This window comes from Neopsephotus bourkii, unplaced genomic scaffold, assembly GCF_033783945.1.
Source record: "Neopsephotus bourkii isolate Nb327-2 ecotype Australia unplaced genomic scaffold, CSIRO-AGI_Nbou_v1 NB_1749, whole genome shotgun sequence".
Classification (NCBI taxonomy): domain Eukaryota; kingdom Metazoa; phylum Chordata; class Aves; order Psittaciformes; family Psittacidae; genus Neopsephotus; species Neopsephotus bourkii.
Genome location: NW_026902223.1, coordinates 7,390,033 through 7,412,296, shown reverse-complemented (window position 1 = coordinate 7,412,296; position 22,264 = coordinate 7,390,033). Strand labels below are relative to the sequence as shown.

Sequence of the window (22,264 nt, the reverse complement as noted above, 5' to 3'; positions counted from 1 at the left end):
AAGGGGAAGGATTAGGGGAAGGTTTTGGATACATTTGAAGTGCCTGCTGTATGTAGCATTTCTAATACTGAAATGTTTAAATGGACCCAAAGGTTTTTCCAGGGCCCTGAGTCATCAGCTCATTACTGAATTTAAGCTGCAGGATGACTAATTAAGATTTAGGAGATTGCATTGTATATACAAGTGCCTTTCCTGTGCTTGCGTGTGGGAAGAGAGACAATGTCAGACAACCTTCATATGGGTTTCATGCACTGTGGTTCCTGTAGAACCCCTTGGGCTGGGACCATATGCAACCCCAAGGGGTCTGTGTGCACATGTGCACTCACCGAGGCAGGGCTGGGGGTATCAGAGTGTGTTTCAGCTCTGCCTTGGCAAATGGCTTTCCATTCCCAGCCCTGTGAATGGGAATCTAAAGGCTTTTGCCTTCTACTAGTGAAGAAGAGCTGGAGGGTAAGAGTGGACAGCACAAGCAAAGAGGAATTACACCCCCAGAATATCAAGGGCTGTGCTAAAAGCGATTTTTACCTAGCTGTGGAGCCCTAAATCCATGCTTAGGCTCCCTCGGCCGTCAGTGGAGAGCTGGGGATGCTTCCAAAATGTGGCTGAGGCTAGCTGTCTGTGGCAGCACAGCCCCAAATGGTAGCTATGGTACTTGTAGGCCAAAGCTAATTACCTCCAAAAGAGTAATTCTGTTGGGTGCGAGTGAAATACTGTTTGGCTTGCATTTACATGTTGTCTGAAATCATTTGTCAACAATCTTCTGTAATTAGATCTTGATTTAGGCTAATCATTATATGCCTTGTTAACTCAAAGTGTGTATTTAAATCCCCATTGAACGTAATAGGACACGAGCACATGCTGAAGAAGTATGAAATATTTTTAGTGGCTCGACAGAAATGCTGGGCTGAAATAACTCAGCCTTTTTGCTGCTTCAACCGTTCTTTCCAGTGGCAAAAAGAGAAATCCATTAATCAAATATCATGAGCTGTCTCCAATTACTTTGCCAAGCTGGGAAATCAGCGCAAATTCCACTCTGAATAGGTGAAAGCAAAATGTGCCAGTACATTAAAACGTTCAAAAGCTACTGCTGAAGGAGTGGTGACACGGTGGCTCTGTTCCAATTTGCTATCTACGTGTTGGGGTTTGGTTTTTACCTTTTGTCCCTATAGAAATCCCAAGACTGAGTCAATTTTGCTAAAGTCACTTAGATTCCACCAGGACTGAACATGCAGCCTTTGCTAATGTAATTAATGTCTATTAAGCGAGCGTGAGCCCTGAGCAGCTTAATAGGAAAATCTAATAATGTTTCCTATTGGAATGTTCCCTGTTAAATTGTCCAAGTGCTTTAGTGGATGTTTTCTGTAGGCAGCATTGTTTAATGGAAATGTTACACAAATTAGTATTAGGCCCTTGGTGAAATGGGATCTTTTCTTTAATTTGATTTTACAGCCAACACACAGAACGATTGCTGCTTTGGCCTTGCCAGCATGCGGCCAGGCAGGATTAGGTTTTGTTGGGATCACCTTTGGAATGCCTCCTCCGCAGCTCTCGCCTACAGAGCGGCCGAGGCTGGGTTATTAGCTGAGCTGTAAATGGCATTAATAATGTCCTTGTGGAGCAATAGCATGGCAGGATGGTCTCCATAAAAATAGGAATCCTGTGGCTGACCACTGTTTTGGTTTAGTTTTGGAGGTGGGTAATAAAAGAAGAAAATGGAAAGCTTGTGCCTTTGTTTTTGTTTGGCCTAAGGGGCGATGGGAGCTGAGATGCAGATGTTTGCATAAAGCCCTGCTTGTTCTATGGGCGCTGCTGCCTGCCCTGTTTGCTGTTTGCTGAAGCCCCTGTTGAGCTTACTCTGGGTTTCAGCAGGGGTGCTGATGGAGCAGGGCCAGTGCTGGAGCTCCCCAGGGACCCTCATACAGAGTTCCCTCCCTGGCCTTGTCCGTGTCCTGAGGTTGGAGAGAAAACAGCTGGATACCCATGGAGAAGGGATGGGCAGGATGGAAAAATACAGCCTCTGTCTGCACTGCTTGTGTGGTTCCCATCACCAGTCATGGGTGCCCATACCTGGGTAATGTCTCTATCAATGGAAATGGAGCCAGAAGAAGGGTGATGCTTCCATCCCCTTGAACCTGGGAAAGGGTGAAATCCCAAAGAAAAGGAGCTGTTTCTCTTTTGAGTAACTACACAGTCTCCTTGGTCAGGGCTGCCTTACAGGGAAGGCTGCCAGAGCTATTAAATGCCCAAATCTAGCCTCTTCCCTACAGAATCAGAGTAGCAAATGCTTGCGCGGCATGAGGGAGATGCTGGGATTGGCATTGCTTGGGCTGATGCAGCTCTGAGTTCACTCTCAGCAAAATATTAACTAAGACAAGAAGGCTTCTTCCTCTTTTAGCTGTTTCATTTCTGGAGGGCGGAAGGGATGAATATCCCCCTGGGTTTGAGGAGAGCAAGGAGGGCAATTTGTTCAGTAAACTCACTGAGATGGAGCAGTGGATGTGCAGTTCATATGCAAAGGGAAAGATCTGCCTCTCTCTTCAGGCTGCTGCTTTAACCGGCCCCAGGAGGAAACTCCCAGGCCAGGGGTTCTTAAATCTTTCATCAAGCTGTTTCCTTCCCTCGCAAGGAGAATTTCTTCTTCAGAGCAGGCTGATTAATTCTACCCTATGCACCATCCTGTGCACTGGGTCTCGCAGCACAGCTCCTGCAGCCCCTTCTGCAGCATCGGGCGCTTCACAGATGTGTCTGAAGTCGAGGTCTCCTCTAGGAGCAGCTCCGGGTGTACATCGGGATTGTGCTTCAGGAATAGCAAATTATTGAGCACTTTGAGCAGCCTTGCTCAGCTCTGCTCTCCTTAGAGTACCAATGGGCACAGAAGCAGCTAACCCGGGGCTGTCCTACCAGTATCCAAGCCAGCCTTGAACTTGCTGTCTTTCAATGGTGTTTAAGCAAAGCTAGATCTAAATGGATCACATGGTATGTAAGGGCAGGGGAATAGGAAGGGGGTAGAGAAAGCAAATTATTTGAGCAGGTCTCGAAGGAAAATGCTTATAACAACAATAAACCTATTCTGACTACTTGTAAACCAATGGACTTTAAATCCTGATATCCTCTGAGACAAAAGCCCCAAACCAATGGCTAAATCATTTGACCAAAATCCTTGAACAGGGAAAACTACGCTTTTTGTGTTGTTCCCATTACTTGCTAGGAGTGCCTTTACCCATATAATGTCTTTATCATAGATTTCTGATGTTGCAAAGGAAAAATATAGTTGTTGGTTGCTCATAAGGACGATTCATGTAAAACCTTTATTTGGTTTTGATGGTGGTGTTTTCGTTGGTTGTTTTTTTCCCATGAATATTAAAACAGCTTTCAGAAGTTGGTTGGATTCACTTCCAATTTAAGTTAGGGAAACTGAGGCAAAAATGGCCTTGGCCAAGATCATAAAATGAATAAATTACAGAGTCTGGGGTAGAACCCAATGTTTTTCTGCTTCAAGTGCTAACATTGCTTGCCTGGAAGTGCAGGTCAGGATTACTTCCCTTGCCTGTCAGCCAAGATCTCTCCTAACAGCAGGTCCATACACCCCACTCCGTATTGCTTAACTAATGATGTATATCTTTGCTGGAACGTCTTGGACACGGGCAGATCTCCATTAATGGTATCTGGTAAAATCCTTCCATTTCCTTGATTTGGTAATGGATGTTAGCAGTTTAATGTCTGCATGGAGCATATTTTCATACTGTCAGCACGAGCCATGTGGAAATGATAGACGGGATGTTGGATCCTTGGCAGGAATAGGGGAAAGAGAAGAAGTTGCCTTTCTCTTGAAGTATTTGGCCTGTATTTGCTACCTGCAAATACAGTCATGATGGGACTTTCCTGGTCACAAAACCACTTGGTCTAAGAGCAGCACAGAGAGAGACCTTGTCTCATACCTGTGGTGTTGCTGTCCTGGTTCCCCACCTGCATCGTGATTTTCTTGCTTGACTATTACCACTCAACTGCATTTAAATTCATTTATGTCTTATGGGCCATAAAGAGGGAAAGCTTTTGTGAGTGCTGGGTGAGGCAGGGGTGGTGGGTCAGAGGACAGCTGTGGTAGTGTGCGTGCATCCTTGCTGGTGTCTCCTGGATGTACTTGGCTACACATCTCCTGAAGGCACAAGATGGCTACAGAAACACAGTCTCTGCAGGATCTCTGAGTTATTTCCATAAACATGACATAAGAAGGTTGCTGTTCAGGGGGAAAATTAATAGAGGCTGTTGTCTGGGGTGGTGGGAGACAATGCATCAGCCACATCCCAGCCACGGCACACGTGGTGGCTGCAGTTCAGGGTCTCCAAGGGGATGTTATTAGTGTTTGCGCTTGTAGAGGTTGCAGCTGAACTTCCTGATGCAGGGTTTGGAAGCTGCTGTGGTTCAAATCTTCCTGTGATCTGGGGCATGAAACTGGAAGTAAAAGAGTGAGGAAAGAGGATGAAAGGTGGAAGAGACTACGTGGAATATTCCACTAGCTTTCATCTGCGGCAAACCCCTGGTCTGTGTGTGTGCTGTTTGATTCTGTCAGAGATGGTCTTGTCAGAAAGACCTTTTTCTGCAGGGACAGTATCTGGGTGATGCTGATAGGAGCAGGAGTTTTGGATCTGTGATGGGCTATCTGGTTTGAATCAAATAAAGAACCGCTCTGAATCCCTGCCCAAAACACAAATGAAGCCTGCAGCGTGTTAACAAGATGAGAGAGTCTGGCCAACTCATTTAATCTGTTCGAGGCTCCTCTTGGCTTCCAGGTGTTCATCTCGGATCACAAGCCAAAACATCCTGGGAGAGGCTCTTGCTGTCGTATTTCCAGCCCATCTGATAAGGCTCGCGCCTCCGATCCGGCATGCTGCTGCAGGATTCCTGCTCTGCCTTAGCCAGGGATGTCAGGTTAGGGCTTCAAGGCCAGATCCAGACTGTAAATGTAAGAATAGAGGTGGTGTCCACCTAATGCCTCACCAATTGGAATGCATATGACCTCATTCTCTGGGACACGTGCTTTTCTTCCACTGATGGACAACTAATTTTCTTATCTGAGGTCGTATCAAATCCCCATGGCAGTTTCTCTATTTAAAAATAGATTTCTGTGCAAGCAAGTGGGCAACCCCATCTATGCGTCAATGCTATGAGAGGTCCAAACTCACATCTGTCCCTAGATAAGTCTATATGGCAGCCATATGCCTTGCTGACGGAGCCATGCTAGGACTGCTTGGGCATACCCGGCCTTTCAGATGGACTTAGTGAAGCAGTCCTAGTGTTGGAAGTAGTATGGGGTTGGTGATGGTTGTGCTTTATAGCTCAAAGCACTTCTGCTACAGTCCCATGCCTTACAGCAGAGCAATAAGCACTGAACTTGAACTTCCCTCTTCTTCCTTGGCTCTCTGAGCTCTGACTTGCTTTGGGGAGAGCAGAGGACTTTGTGGTGGGGCTCAGCAGCCTATGTTGGAAGGAGGAAGCCCCCTGAGCTGTGTTTAGCTTCTCCAGGAGCAACCTCCTCTGAAGAGCCCGATGGGATGGTGAAGGGAGAGTAGAGGGGGGACTCATCCTTGATATTCTTCCTGAGCACTTAATGGTGTTGGACTGCCCCAAACAAGGCTAAAACTCAGCCCAAGGGACTTGTCTTCACCACAAAAGCCTGGCTTTTCTCCTAGTGACAGTGAAGATGCTTCAGACTGACTTTTCAGTGTGTTTCTAAATTATCTCTATATTTTCTTAACAACATGATAAGTACTTGCAATTATTTCCCCCCAGTCTAGTCACTTTTTTCCTCTAGGCTTCAGAGGGACTAGAAAGGTACTTAACTTATGGTTTATTCATTGCAGTCACTATCTCTTGTTAATTTCCTTACATTATTTACAGAATTTTAAAGTATTTTGTGTGTCAGGCAACATTCCAGGCCCTATAAAATGCTAATTTTCCAACCGTATCAGAGGCAAGCATCTTTCATAGGCCTCTAGGTAGACAAAGGGTCATCCCCTTTCTTAATTCATGTTTCATGATTCTATATATAAACGCAATAAAGCCCGCTTGAATGGCAGATCTCAGGCAACCCACTTCTCCGTGTGGTTGAACTTTATGAGGATCCATTGTGGTTGTGTTCCTGGTACAATAAATTTAATTTTTGATCTAGTGCCTTTAATTAGGAAGGATGACTGAGCCTGGTTCAAGTACAGGAATAACTGTCTTGGATCCTTGCCCTGAGCGGGAATGAAACACAAGGTTCAGGAAGTTCAAGGAACTTTGTGAAAAGAAAGTGATTTCTATTTTCACAGTTGCTGCTTTGTACTTCCCTAATTCCAGTGAGAGAGGAAGTGGGGGAAACCCAAACCCCAGAAGGGTCTTAATGGTTTAAGGTTTAATCTCGTGCCTGTGAGCTCTTGGCACATTGGTCCTGTCCCCAGCCCTGGGATGTTTGGGGCTTTTGAAGTGCTGGGACAGTTGTCACCATAAAATTGGGCAATACATGAAGATTTAGGGACATTTTAAAATAGAATAACTCACTGTGACATGACTGAACCATGTATTTCCTGCTGTCCACTTGTCTCACAAAGTTTAAGTCCAGTCAGTAAGAAACACTTGAAATTAGATTTCAGTGGCTTTTAGCCTGGCCAGGTATATATAGTGACCACAGCACATCCTACGAGCGTCTTTTGACTCTCAGTCACAATGGTTATTGCCACTGCTATTTGTGCCTGTCCCAGATGTCACAGTATGACAGTATCACAGTCCCTTAGGTGACTGTGTCCTCTGGTCAGCTGAGAGGACATGGGTGGTTCCACCTTTGCTCACTGCTCTGGAGGTGTCTTAGGTGAAGATGAAGTATTTTCATGGAAGCATTGCATTCCTGCTTGCTGGATGTGGGAGCAAACAACCCTGTAGGTCTGCAGAAGGGAGGCCAAGGCAGTGGATGCAAAGCAAGGGTGCAGTGTAGATGGTGTAAGATCCAGGCATGAATGTGGGAGCAACCAGGGCTGGATTTGGCACTGCAGTACCAGCAAGTTCCCCTTTGCAAACAGAGCCCTGGGCTCAATCCCAAAATCAATTTAAAGGTGGCATTGGTCTGGCTTTTCCTACCAGATGGGGATGCTCTGGGGTAATGCCTCTGATCAAAAAGCGTTGGTGGACTTGAAGACTTCATTTGAATTCTGTAGCCACTTTGAGCAGCACAGCAGGGATGTCAGGCTGCAAACACATGGGCTTGGCAATTATTTTTCAGTGCTCGGAGTTTCATGAAAGTTTCAAGGTTTTCCCATTAGAAGCATCATGGTATGGAATGTGTGGTAGCTCTGTGAGCTGCCTCCTCGTCTGAATGGGAAGTACAGAGCTTTATTGGACAGATGATGTTGCATGAGGTAGAGCAATGCAATCTAAACACAGGCAACTCTCGCTCCTTGGAGGCTGAAGCCAAGTTCTCAGCATCTCACCATGTAGATATCTGTTGCTTCATCTAAAAAACAACATGAGTGAGCTCATGAGCCAGTGTGTATAATGATGTCAGCAGAGGGAGATGTGGCCCTGCATGTGTCACTTGTGATGTTGTGATATGAAAGGGCATGACTCAGCCCCAAAATAACACTGGGGCATGTGGGATGTGAGCAGCTGCTCCTGGAGTTCTGGACGGCACATCTCTGCAGGCAGCCAGGAAGTGATGGCTGTCACTGAGATAAGGTAGACCAGGACAGCATCTTCAAGTCCTACCTTCTTCCCTCCATACCACTTCTGCCATTGATGAACTCGTTTTAGGTGTAACTGGTAAAGTTCTGGTGAGGCTGGTTGAAGCTCCAACGCGTGGTTTTGAAGTGAGCAGCTGTGATGTTTCCAAATCTGGTTCTCTCTTTCTTGGAAAAATGACAGATAATTTTTGGGAATGACTGGGAAACCTCAGAGGTTTTCTACTGCTGAAAGCCAGGGAGCTCTTGAGGTGGGGCTGTTCTGTCCCTCCAGCCTTCACCTTGGAAACAAATGCCTGAAGGACAGTCCAGCCCAGTAGACATTGTAGTCCTGACCACTGTCTCCAAAGGAGCACAGCTAGCATCCTTCCGGCACTTTGAAGGTAGCCAGTGTACTCCCTCAGAGATGCACACCTCTGACAAGCACTAAGAAGACAAGTGGTTCCACTCTGTCCAGCTTTAAGAGCTGAGTGAGTTGGACTGAGAAGGCTGTTGGCATTAACTAGATCATGTTTAGGGCTCTGTCTTTGATGTTAGACTTTGTTTTGGGGAGGTTTCTCTTCCAAGTTAGCAACCTACACGCATGTGGCATTATGCTGCTCAAAAACTCCTTTCACATGCACTGTAGCTAGAGGGAATACACTTCACATACAAAAGCTGTCATTCTACTAGGGAAAAAATCCTATTTACAAGCTTATGTGAAAGATTTTCCCCATCCTTTCATCTTAAACAACAAATTGAGATGTTAATAAATGCGAGCCCCAAGAATCTGAATGCTGCTCAGACACCTGTGGATGGGTTTCTGCAGCCAGAGTGAGCCAGCCTTGCTGCCTGGTTGGCTCAGTCTGGCTGCAGAACCAGAACCCAGGCACACACCCCCTGCTTCAGGGCTGGTCCTGCTTCTCCATTCAAGTCAGTGGCACAGTCCTGGCTGAGGATGTGTTAGATTTATCTGCAAAGCAGAACTGTCAGGCTATGAACTTTGATAGGAATGAGTGTGATGCTTTTACAAGCCATTCTGCATGGAGCCATTGTGAAATGGGGAAGCGCATCAAAAGTTGCCCATTGGAAATCACCGACCCACTGCAGGTAAATATAAGTATGCTCCTCTTCCATCCATAGTCTTGTTGCCACCTTGGGGCCATGTTCCAGTGAACCCATGGCTTTACATCACCACCCATCCCTCACCTCTTCTTTTCACCATATATAAGACCACCATTTCCCTAAGCATTCACTTCAAGTTGACTTGAGCATGCATTGCCAGATGTTCACCCTTTTCTTCAACCTCTATTTGTCTTTTATTCCAGTATAAGGTGAGGAAAACCTTCCTGAGGGTTTGGCAAATACACGCTGTGTGGAATTTACCAACATCGGTTATATCTGAATAAATAAATCCATCTGTTCCCAAAAGGAACCTGCTTATTCTATGATGTCAAAGCCTGGTCTTTGTGACATCAGTTAATCATCACAGGAATTACTGTGACGCCCCAGGCAGTTACTAGCTGAAACAGACGAAAGAGAGATGCTCGAATGGAGGAAGAAAAAGATTCTCTTCAGATAAGTGCATGGGATAAGGAAGAAAGGAAATTGCATGATAGGCTAAAGGAGCTTTTTGTGTTGAGAAAGTAATATTTCCCTGTCTGTGGCAGAGATTAGTGCTTTTCTGCAAGGTAAAGAACCTCCAAGGAAATACACTCTAAATAGGCAGATGCATCCAAATACAATAGCAAGAGATTGCTTTTTTTAGATGGGCTATAATTATAAACCCATATACCTGGAGATACATGAAGCAGGGGGGCACTCTTTCTTTCCTGGAATGTTTCTAGATCCCAGAAACCGACTTTATACATGGAGAAGTTAAGGTATTCCAACTGGATCTCCATTTCCATTGCACTTGAAGTGCATCACACTTCCAGGATGTAATTTGTTTTAGTGAATTAGCTTTTATTCCTAAATAGCTAGCGACCACAGGGCTAAGGACAGCACTCCAGAAAGTGACCTTGAAGATCACACACCATTACCGATGCCTTGTTCAAACTGCAGAGAAGTGTTAGGACTGCATAATAAGATGTTGATTGTCAGGCTGAGCAAGCTGAGATGAAGATGACGTTGGGAGCTACTGCTTGGCCATCTTCGCCTGCACTGTTTTAAATGCTTTTCTTCATTTTCTCTTCATCTGCTATCTTTCCTCTGCAAACTTCCTGAAGATAAGTTCCAGTTCTTCATGGACAAATATTTGTCAGAATAAATAGGGAGGCAGAAGAAAAGTGTTTGTTTTATACCTCAGTGGGGTGATAAAAGAGATCTCTGGGCAGGCTGCAGCCTCTAACCATTGTTCCTTTGTGCTTGTGGCAGAAATAGTTTGGGCTGTATTGATTTCTTGTGAAATGAAATGTTAACAAATGTGTTAGCAGCAAGGGAAGATGTTTCCTCCTCTCGCCTGTGAATTTTCTGATCCTGGAGGATTTTCTAACCTTTATTCCTCAGCTCCCTGGCTGGAAATTCAGTGAGTTCATGGGGAAACTCAATGCAACAATTAGTTGTGTGTTGAGGTGGCTTCTCCACGTGATGGAGGCTGTAGTATATGTGATGTGAGCCTATTTGAGGTGTCAGCAAATAACAACAATGAAATATCCACAAAACTTTAGACACAAGGCAGTGAACATTAGAAATAATGTTGCTTTCTTTTTCCTTAAAAATCCATATTATTTTAATGTTTATTAACAAATAATCTTTTGGGAAAGAGGAGATCAGTGCAAAGTTAGCCTTGTAATAGCCTGCAAGATGATGCAGCCATGGACAGCACAGTCCGGGAGCAAATCTGGGTACCACATCATGCTTTAGAGGTGCCAGCATCTATGGGGAAGAACATCTGAAGCTTCTTTGCTATTTTCCACCTCCTAACAGGAAAAATGCTAGTGAGGGAAATCAATGGGGAACAGCCCCTCCTGGTCTCCACTGAATGCTTGGTTTTAAGCAGCAGTTCTGATCCAAATCTCGATAAAATGCACCTAATCCGTGTATTTTGTGTTGTAGCACTCAGCTCATGAGCTGCCCTCCAGCGATTCTGCTGCGTACCATTATCTGATGCATCAATCCCATAATATTCTGCTTCTCCATATGTGACCTGCCTGCATTGTATGGCTGTTTGCAGGGTTATCCAGGTGCACTGTGCTGTAAGTACAGGCTCCTAACATGCTTTCCCTCCTGTAGTTTACAGCTTTCACTGTTCTGGCAGGGAACAAAAGGATCTGACCTTCCTAAGGGCGAGCAGGGAAGTTACTAAATAACCGAGTTCTCCCTTCCCCAAAAGGCTGTAAATTGTGTTGAAATAGTGGTTTCATGATATGCCAGATGAGAAGCTGCTGTAGGCCACCAAATGACTTTTAATTGGACATGAACCAGAGGAAACGCTTTATCCTGGGAAACTCACACCTCCCTCTCTTGCAGAGCACACACATTTGTTGCCTGCTCTCTCCTGCCATGCTCCTGCTGGAAGCACCACAGTGTCCGTGGGTCAGGGAGGGTTATGGTCCACCTCAGGAAAGGACACCTCCAATCACTGTCATCCTCTCCTTTGAAAGCTCAGGGACAGCTCAAGGTCTTTGGGCATGCTGAAGGTTTGGGTACATGTGAAAGACCCAGTGCTGGGTTCAAGGTGGGCAATGATGGAGAGCCCGCAGCATCTTGTGGATTTGGGTCAGTTGGCTTTGGGTACAGGTCCTCTGAGCTAGAGAGACATGAGGACAAGTGGTGGAAATGATTCTGCTCGATTGAGAACTTAATGAATGGTAGGAAAGCAAGATCCCAAAGCCAGCAGGTAACCAAAGTGGTTTCATGACATTGCTGCAGCTTACATTCACATTCTTATCTTTCTGAAGAAGGCAAGACAAGCAGCACCCCAATAGACTTCTCTTTTTGCCTCCATAGCTTGTATTATACATCATAAAACGTTCCCTTTCTTCAGGACATAGCCCTTCCAAAAGGGCTCTTGCTCCTCCTCTTAGCTATTTTTTCCATGCTTTAACATCATTACATGAGGGACATTACTGAGCTCCTAAATGTGGAAGAAATGGTTCTGGGCCAAACTGTTCTGCTGCAAGAGGGTTTTTTTCCATGCTCCATCTGAACACAGCCAACACGATTTTCTCTAGCTCCAGTTTTATAGGAGAGATTTCTGAAGCCCTACCCTGAGGTCACCAACTTGTGGGGAAGTAACACATGGTCAATCAGACTTGTGATTTCTGCCTCCCCAGCCAATAAGTATCAGTGCTACTTTTCACACTCTTGGGGAATGACCCTAATTAGGCTTATTAAAGTTAGCTCTATCTTAATTGTGTGGCCATGATCCTACAAACACCTCTGCATATGTACAAATGTTATTGATGTTAAGAGTTCCTGCTAAAGCCAGTGAGGCTGAATCCGTGCTGGAAGTTGAATGTGTTTATTAGTGCTGGTGAGTACAAGGTCTGCACCCAGATATTCACTGCATTTAGGGCTAATAGAGGACTTTCTGATCACTAATGCAGTGTTTTAGGTAGATTGTCTAAAGATGGAAGCACGAGTTTCATATGAAATAACTGAACCAATCACGTCCTCAAAGCACAATTCCAAGAGTATTTTCTTTTCCTTTCAAGGAAAATATGAGTTTAATGGATTTTTATGCCACATTATTGTAGCTGAGCACTGTACTGGTGTCTTCAGAGCTGCTTACCAAGTGTTGTTGCTGCACCAGTTGCAGTTTCCTAATGCATTTCATCTCTAAAGCAATGTAATCATTTCCACTCCTGAGGCTGGTTTGCTCAGAGCATTGCTCACTGGGTGTTGCTGAGAGCATTCAAGCCATGTGAAGGCTGGCTCATGTCTCACGCAGCTTTACCACCCAGAAACACTGTTCCTGCCCATTTTGGTACCATGGAAGCTAGTGGTAACTGCAAGAGATGGGGCTTGAAGCTGCGCCAAGCCTGCGTGCATCCACCTTACCTGTAAATAACATTATCCTTGCAACCCTTGGGGCTGGCACTGTGTCCTGGCTTGAGATCAGATGTCCCCTGGGGACTGAGAGTCTCAATCTGCTCTCAGTTGTTCCACGCTTCAGTAAGACACAGACCTTTTCTTCATGTATCTTTCGAGTCTTCTGCTTGTCAGGTCTCTGATGCTGGGCTGTGATCTCCAGGAGAGGCCTCCTGGTTGGTATATTTCTTTGTTCATTGACTAATTGGGTCCTCGGGAAGGAGATGTGCACCGTGGACATGAGTGTGCTGCAGGTTTCATTCACTGTAATATGTCCTATTGAGAACTCCCCAAGCTTCACTGCTGCCATGAGTCACTGTGTATTTATCTCCTCTGGGCCATGGTTCATCAGTTCATGAGTTAAACTCATTGCTTCTTTAGAGAGGCTATATGAGAGCATCTCATTGATCTCTCTGTTTGGGTGATTCTGAGCTATTCAGAAGCCTGGTTTTGAATGCATTGGGTTAGACGGAAAGAGTTCCATTGGTTTGGGGGAGGATGTTTGCTTTAGGTCACTCATGAAGAAGAAGGCACACCACCTGAACATGTGTTGAAAGTACTTCTTCCTTCCCACTGACTTCACAAGAGCCAAAGAGGTGGGCAGTCTGGTTATGCAGAAGAGCCACTATAGGTCAAGGCAAGCCCTCTGCCCTTGTCTGGACCCAGTAGGCAGCCGAACGTGAACAGTGGCTGTTATCACAAACCCCACCATTTGCTGCGGAGATCTCTAATGAGGCAGGAACGTTGGAATTTTTCCAGCATGTCACCCCTGTTGGCTGCCCTCCCATTTGGTCGTGCTAAACGAGTAGGTAAATAGGCCTTTCATGAAACCTAACACCCGCCCTACCTAATCCCCCCTGCCTACAGACTGTGGGGCTAATCAGTTGTTTTGACATAACCGGGATCCAAATTCTATGAGGAACATGGCCAAGGAAAGTTCAAATCCAAGACCAAGATTAATGAGAACTTCAAAGAAATTTACCACCAAATGTTACTAATTTAGTACACCCTGTGTTTGAAACCAATGACCTAATTGGAAACTATATTCTTTAAAAGCCATTATATCCCAGCTCTTTAGTATTCAGGAGGTGGCTTCTGAGATCAGAGTCGGTTTATGTCATGTGGTAGGATGGGACAGTGGAATTCCACCCCCACCTCCCTAAAACTGGGATAAAATATCCTGCTGTTGACTGCATTAGGTGATTATGCTCTTAATACACAATAAATAACAGATTCATAATCAGACAAACAATTTCCTTCTGCTCTCCAATAGCTTGAGTATAATGTTACAAATCCTTTAAAGCTGGTTAGAGAAATGAAAGGTCTGATTAACTCTGCTGTCATGTTGCCAAAAAATCAGCACATCAAACCAAAATGTACTTAGCATAAAAATGTACATTATTGCACGGGGCTGCAATCTGCCTTCCCAGAGTTCCACCAAGGTCTACGTGCAGGAGTCAGTCCTGCACTGGGGAATGGGGTTTGGGAAGAAAGCCTAAGGAGAAAATCAAATCACTGATCCCTTTACAGCAAAGACCCATCAACCTGCTGGGGAGGTCAGGTGTGCAGTGGTCAAGTTTAGGCATATCTCTGTGTGATACCTTCTTCCTAGCACTGCCACAGGGTTCCATACCTTGTCCTCCTGTCACCTGCAGTGAGGCTGTTTGTGCTGCATCAGACCCTTCTGATTCTCCCACAGAGAGCCAGGATGCAGGCACTCATGTTGGAGAGCCTGCAGGGTTTGACCAGCAGATGAGTTTGGGTAGAGTGTGGCCATATAGATAGTTCAGATAGAGCTGCTGCAAATGGAAGTCTTCTATACATGTAAACTCTAAATCACCATTTTCTGTATATAAAGGAGGGTGAACATGTTTTAACCTTGGCCGTTTACTGCACTGTGATCTGAACCATTTTCTGACAGGGCCTGTTTCTCTGCTCTGACTGCAGGGAGACTGTAATGACTGTTTAGACTTGCATCTTCATCTCTTGAGCATCAGCGTGGATACTCAAGAACAACTCCATCCTCAGCAAGGTGCCCAAATCACACAGACAGGCTATGAAGAAGCACCACAGCTATCCCCACTTTGCTGAAGACCAGGTGCCCTATGTGTTAGAGCCATGTTAGTACCCTAACTGGTAACAAGCCCTTGCCCTTCTCATTGCCTGGCCTCTCTGCAGCTAAATCGAAGCTGCGGTGAATGTAAGACAACAGAGGGAAGAAGCTTCCCCAAGCCTTGGTGATGTTTTAACAGGAGGGGTGCCTCCAAAATCAGGCACCAGATTCAGCCACAGCTGCTGCAGAGCACTGGGTGTCCATCCCACACTACCTGATGTCTGCAGTTTTGCATGGGGAACTGCTGGTGGTTGCAGCTACTCCAGGCGGCAGAGATGGAGCTGTTTATGGTTAGAAGTTCTTCAGCTCAAAAGCTGTGAAGCTTTTTGAAATGAGCTGGGTTTATTTCAAGTAATGAGAATACATTTCTAGCCATTGAGGATGCTGGTGTCGAAGGTGGAGCTGTGAAGCAAAGTCCTCTTAAAAAAGTCTTGATTAATATTTCTGGGCAGAAGAAGAGCTCTGGAAGGATCTGTAGAGAGAGTTGTGGCCCTACACTGGAATAACATCTCAGTTAATTATTTGGGATGTACCGCAGACCATTTCAGACAGTGCAGAGGATCTGGGATAACTCATTTTCAAACCCTGCCATCTCCCATGCAGTTCATATCCCACTGCTAAGGTGGCAAATAGACCAGGAAAGAAGAAACCTAAAGGCAGCTTGTGAGGTGCTGACCTGCTACTGCAGAGGGGAGCAAAGAGCTTCTCTGGAGCTAGGGTCCTGCCTTTAATTTCTATTGGTGTTTATATGGTATGTCAGGCTATTGCTGGTGTTTTCCTTTCCTAAACCAAAAGCAGAATTCCCCCTTTCTGCCTGACTTTGGTGTCAAGAGCAGTTGTCAATTAAAAAATAAATAAAGGAATAACAAAAAAGAAAAGAGGCCTTGACCAGGCTGGAGCAATTTGGATACATTCAACCTTTAAGAAAGATTCCTTGTTTTCACTTCAGGGGGATATTTTGCCAGTGGCTGCTTAGTGAACATCAAGGAAGGTTTTTCTTGGGTCATTTTCAGAACACAGTTTAAAAAAGGAAAGAAAGAAAACCCCAAAACTAAGTGGGGTCCTTTGTTGGCTGAGGTTGATTCCTGCTTGGGTGAGGGTTACCAAACACAGGTCAGGTACTCAGCCTGGTGGCACTCAGTGGGGTGCGATCATGTTCAGCTGAGCTGTACAACTGGCCCTCTACCAAAGACATTTCTCTGTGTACCCAGTGTTAACAGAATCCCAGACTGGTTTGGGTTGGAAAGGACCTTAAGATCATCCAGTTCCAACCCCCCTGCCATGGGCAGGGACACCTCACACTAAACCATGGCACCCAAGGCTCTGTCCAACCTGGCCTTGAACACTGCCAGGGATGGAGCATTCACAACCTCCCTGGGCAACCCATTCCAGTGCCTCATCATCCCCACAGTAAAGAACTTCTTCCTTATATCTAACCTGAACTTCCCTTGTCTAATCATCTCTTGGAGATTTACTAATTTATGCTTGCCAATGATCCTTTCCCACTCCAATGCAGGACATACCCCTGTTAAAGGCAGTGCTGAAGCACACACTAGAGCTGAAGCACTCACCATTCCTGCATCTGCTGGGGCGGGCTGGAGGTTTAAGTGATTTCCTCTTCAGGGCCTTACAAGACTTGTGGGGTTTGTGCCACCTTAGGAGTCTGGGCACAGCTTGAAAGGTTTAAGTGCAGGAGAGACCGTATTTCCCAGAAAAGGGAAATTTGTATTTTATAAACCCCTCAGTACCCGTTTTGCTCACATCCATTTTATGATTATAATTACTTGGATTACTTTTATTTTAGATGAAGGAAAACAATAATGAAAGGATAACTAAATAAAAAAAGGCCCAGAAAAAGAAGGAAAACACTGTGGTTTCTGTTCAGAATGTTTAACCCTTCAGCAAGAGGAAGAGCTGGATCTTTAGATGTGGAGGAAAAGGCTGCTTGTAGTTACACACAGACTACTAAGATTTCTACTCTTTTCAATGGAACATTCATTCCTGCCCTTGAAGAAAGGTGAATCTCCCATGCCTTTTCTGTGTTTAAACAAATTGTGGTTCTCCAGATGTCTGCAACAAAACTGAACATCATAAATGCATACATATATAATAAATATTATATATACACACACAAAAATGTATATAATATATATAATTTCCCACAGGAATACCTACAGCATTTCTCCATCCTTGCTGGGCTGTATGCAGAGGGGACTGCTTTAGAGCTCAGCCCAGGGCAGATGGGGATGAGAAGGCACTGCATGCTGCAGCAGAGTGAGTTTTGTTTGTTCTCAGCAACTATGCTGTATCCATGCAGGTACGGTGGATGAATTGAGTAAGGCATATCCAGTGCCTGCAATCTGCTACAAGGCAAATAGAGATGGTAATCCTGTTCATGCCTTTGAGTGTGATAACTGTTAAAATAAGAGAAAACCCAAAGTGATTGCTGTAAACCCTGTGTCTTCATAAACACCGCTCATCCCTTTTCCACTTCTCATTACAGTGATGGATGCTGCCTTTTCTTCTTGCTATAATACGTAAAGTCCCATAAAGGACATAAAACTTGTTCTTTCCAGAGGTTCCCACCGCACTGGGCTATGCCTGCATGTTTGAGATGCCCAAAGCTCAGAGCACCAGAAGCTCTGCCTGGATTTGCTGAGTGTTATTGACCTTTTCTGGGTGTTTCATCCAACAAAAAGACACAGCATTTTTTCCTGGGTCCCTTATGAGCCCCAAGAAGCAAGTGCCATGTACCTTACACCCCCTGCACAGTGCGCGGCAGGCTCCTAGCAAAGCAAGCAGATGTATTGCTCTGTGCAGCGGCAATCAGGAGGGGAATTAAAATTATGATATGTTGCCATGGTAATGAAGTCCTGGGATTTTGCTAGGAGGAAAAGTGAGGTTGTAGCTGGTTGCTTATGAATTCCTCAGTAGGCTTTTCAATACCCTCTTTCCTTTAAATGAAATTGGAGAAAGACTTGCAGTTCATAGAGGGATAAAAATTTTATGAAGCTAAATCTAGGCAGTGTTTTAGTGTCAGTCAGCATTAACCCACAGCATGAACACGTAAATAATTGACATGTCAAACACCCCAGTGCTCTGGGGTAGAGCACCAGCAGCACTTGAGGGCTGGTGCTCCATAGGCAGCCCTGAAGCTCATGAGCTGCATTCCAAGCATCCAAGCACTGGATGAAAACGCTCTTCCTTCCCTGCATCCTTCCATTGCCATACCTCCTTATAGGCTTTCTTCTGGCCAGATTAAACCAGGATAAACCTGACAGGTTTCCCCTGGCTTGGAGCAGGTGAGTTTAGCTGCTTAGGGAAGTATTTGCAGCTCTCGCTTGAAGACAAAAGTTCTGCTTATCTATAGGCTGTGGTCAGCAGGACGGCTGTGAGCTGAGGTTTGCAGGTGTGGGATCGACTCTGCCCCTGCCAAATAAAGAGAATCCTGAAATAAATGAACAACAAAATAAATGCACTTAAAAAAAAATCATAGAAAAATAGAGTGAAAAGGTTGCAAAGCGCTGCTTGCTTGTGAGGGTGAGGATTTGGTTTGAAAATGGATAATCAATGGAGATTTAAGATAACAAAAGATGGAAGGTTTTTTGACCAACCCTGGCCTTAGTTCCCCCTTATGTTTATAAGAACCTTAAGTGGAGCTGGCTGAAAATTAATTTGCAAAGGGGAAATATAATGCTAAAACACAAGTTTTAATGTTTTGGGCAAGAATAACACCAGGAGAAGGGAACTGCTCCCAGCTTTTCCTCAAACGTGATTTTATCATTCATTTTTCTGCTTTTCTCTTCCTACCTCACTCTTTCAGAGGCAAATGGGAGAGGCAGAGGATGAGAACAGATCACTGTCTGCAGGGCAGTACAGACAGCCGGTGGGAAGAGTAATGGAACAAAACCAAATCACAGAAAAGAGGCAGTTTGAGGGCTTTCAAGGACCATTTTCAGGGAGGAAAGTAGAGACGTTTCCTTGTGATAGGGAGATGCTCTACACTGTGCTAGAGGCTCAGGTGAAAAACTCTCACTAGAAAGTAATGCTATGTGGAGAATTCTCCCCCCTGCTCAAATCCTTGGAAAAGCCACTCAGGAAGATGGGATGAGGCTCCTCAGTTACCTGCAGCCTCACTCATCCATGGCATCCATTCCCCTTTGCTCCTCCTGGACCCTTGTACCCACTGCTTTCCTCTGCAGCACCAGTGAGTGAGTTGGATCTTGCAGCAGAACCTACCAAAGCCCAATCCCCCTACTGCAAGCATTTAGTTTTCCACGTTTATTCCCTTGTTCCCACACAGCCACCAGCACTAATTCCAGGTGGGATTGGCAGCTGCTGGGAAGGGGAAATCTCAGCTTGTTGTGACAGCAGCATGGATGTTTGTTGGGCAAGTATATGTGTACAAGTGAAACTTCCCCCTTGCTGTTGCAGGATGAGCTGCTGTCAGCCTTGGCTTGAGCATCTTCACACTGCGGTGCAGCAGGGTTTCATTTGGCTCTGGGGGCTTTTAATGTCAGTCTCAACATGTATTCCACCATGGTTGTAGAACAAGCACTTCACTGTTATAGAACACAGGTGGAGGTGGATCAGGTTGATATTGCTGGGTGAGACACCCTTCACCTGCTTCAGCATGCAGCTGTAGCCAATCCACATTGCAACCAGGGTGATTGCTAGGAGCAAATATCTCAGAGCTCTTCTCAGCTCTATATAACTGTAAAGAAAGTGAAAACAAAAGGTGAAATGAAGCAACTGGTGCTATCACCTTCTGCAGGGCTCCTGCAGAAGAAATGTAGGTCCCTAAGCTGCAGGATAGCCTGGGGGCACACCAGTATGGCTGTGGCACTGGTGAAAGCTGGAGTGTTGTAATGAGTGACTTTCACAGAGCTTGGGAATTTGTGGACCCTCCCAAGAGCAACACCATCTCTCCTCAGCAGGTGCTCCCATTTCCAGCAGCGATTGCATTCCCTAAAACCCACCCGCTAGAGGGGCTGGGTTTGAGTTTCACAGCCCTTAAACAGATCAGTGGCTGGTCTTCTGCTGGGATGCTCAGGTGGCACAGGGGCTTTTTTTCCCCCTCTCTACCACTGTATCTCCTGCTTTGGAGTGGGTTTGCAGTGGATCTTCTATGAGAAGTAAGTGTCCTGAAGCTAGCTTTGGAAGCTTTTGAACCACTTCAGCAACCCATCTTGCATATTACTCCTAAATAAGTGTCTTTTGGACCATTATAAGAGGCAGAACCAGCATCTTGTGGCAACTCTGGAGGAGAGAATGAAGTAAGTAAGGAGCTCAGAGCAACCAGACCTTGCAGAAATGCCTGGGGGAACTGAAGCCCTAGCCCTGTAAAAGAAGGCTCTCATGTCCTGAGAGAGGGATGGTGCTGGAGGTTAGGATGGGGACATTTCAACTCTTTAGAAGGCTAAGGGACTGAGCACTTGAGCAAATGCTGATGGAGTAAAGTAAGCTTTAATGGCCATTGCATGGTATTTGCCCTCCCTGTCTACAGAGCAGTCAGTGGGTGATAGCCTGGGAGAGGACCAAGTAGGCTTGTGTGAATGTGTGCTGCTCTCCTAGGTGTGTGGTCTGACCCATCTGTGTTCACTAGTGCAGAAGGACCATTTTGCTGTACTGGGAGGTGGGTGGTAGTCAACAGACCTTCTTCATTGCTTGGGCCCCTTAGGTGTCTTCTGTGGAGCTGTCAAGGTGGAAGAGGGCACCATGCTGAGCCTCACTAACGCCTTTGCAGACCTCCAAAGTTTCAATGTTATTCAGATAATAGCAGTCTTTGTAATCCCTATGGGACTTGAGGATATGCCAGGGCTTCTAATGATGCTCTGGTTTTGGGTTGAAGCAGGCCATTGTGAAAGAAATCTCCATTGCATTTGATATCAGGCCTCCCTCTAGAGCCATGGAGACCAGGAGCACTGATTTTGCTAGGCACAGTGATGGGGTTTCCTTCAGCTGGGAATCTAAACTGGGATTTTCCACGTTAGGGAAAACTTGAAGGCTCCAAGGTTTGGTGTTCAGGGCATCTCTTCTCTGCTATGAGCCTGGTGGAGGCCTCACACACCAAGAGAAAGTAAACATGAGGAATTATTTCTGGCTCTTTCTCTCTGGTGCTACGCTTGGGCTGGCTCCACTGTGGCATGTGAATTGAGTGTCAGGTTCGCTGCTGTCAGATCAGTAGGCTCATTCTGCATCTTTTTTTCCCTTTTTAGGCTATGAGAACACAAAAGTACCAAAGGAAAGACTTGTCTCCCTCCCTACTGTGTTAAGTCAGGCCAGACTCATGTGATTGCTCACCCAGCCTGGGAACCCATGGTCTTCAGATGCTCTGGGATGCAGAGGTGGGCAAGTGTGCTTAAATAAGCTTTTCTTTTTACTGCTAGATTTGAATGACTTCTAGAGCTGGTCAGAAATGGAAAATCACTGTGAGGTGTCTCTGTGGTGGGAATTTTTGTGTCAATTGTTTTACCTTCTGTAGACTTCCAAATTGGGCCTATTTTGATTTATTTATTGTTTAGAACCAGAAAGACTTCCAAGAATCTGGTTTTCCTTCCTTTTAAGTAATGCTTCTCAGTAACTGTTTAGTTGCATGTTCCACTTTGAGTACAAACTTGAACAGTGTCAGAATCAGTTATGTCTGAATTCAGAATGTGCTGATGCTGAAGAGAGACTTCTGAAACTCTTCCATTTAAAAGGTGTATCATTCAAATGCTTGTGAATCAAGGCCGACAATCACAAATCTCTGGTAGCACGCTCAAGAAAGGGCTGTTAATATGTCTGGGGTTGGGATTGAGTCACATTTCCTGCTAGGGACCATGGTGAGGAAGGTAAATAAAATAGAGAAAAACTAAATCTGAGCAGGATTCATGGTGTTGTTTAAGAGCAGTTTTTAATTACAAAAGTTTCTCCAAAGCTTTTAATGGGGTGTTTTTTTTTTTTTGGTAAAGGCTCCCATTTAGGCGAACTTCCTTAATATTTTTTTTTCCAAAGAGTGAAATTAAACTGTGAAAGCCCCAGAGGTAACAACACATCACTTCAGCCAAAGCAACTAAAGCCTCCAGCTGGAAAACAAACTGTATTTTACAAACCCAACTAGATTTTACTGAAAGAATGAAAACTTCTAAAGGAAATACGAACTGCTTCTTCAGGAAGTGTGGGCAATGAGAAGACCCCCCACTTACTGCATTCCTTCAGCAAAAACCCTCTCATTTCCCACTGGCAATGTGCAAATCTCCTATCAGCTGAAAAACATTGTGTTTTTGTATTAAAAGTAATTGCTGGAAGTTCCTAACCAGAACCAGGCTGGGTAAAAGGAATGGGTATAGAGGTATGGGGTGAGTGTTGCCTCCCACCTGCAACTGTTTTGAGTGTCAGGAAGCATCTGAGTAGGGATAGCAGGTCTGTGATGCCTGGCTTAATGAGG

General features: G+C 45.2%; 1 long non-coding RNA gene across 3 annotated transcripts in view; it reads left to right on the top strand.

Annotated features, from left to right (window-relative positions):
• The first annotated feature begins 19,928 nt into the window (after nt 1–19,928).
• LOC133225092 (uncharacterized) overlaps nt 19,929–22,264 on the top strand; it is a 97,600-nt gene continuing 95,264 nt past the window's right edge. For 2 of the 3 annotated variants that reach the window (XR_009729021.1, XR_009729020.1), the window contains exons 1-2: nt 19,929–20,111; nt 21,054–21,190. This is a non-coding gene — a long non-coding RNA (uncharacterized LOC133225092). The remainder of the gene's footprint in view (nt 20,112–21,053; nt 21,191–22,264) is intronic. The other variant, XR_009729019.1, reaches the window with a different exon arrangement.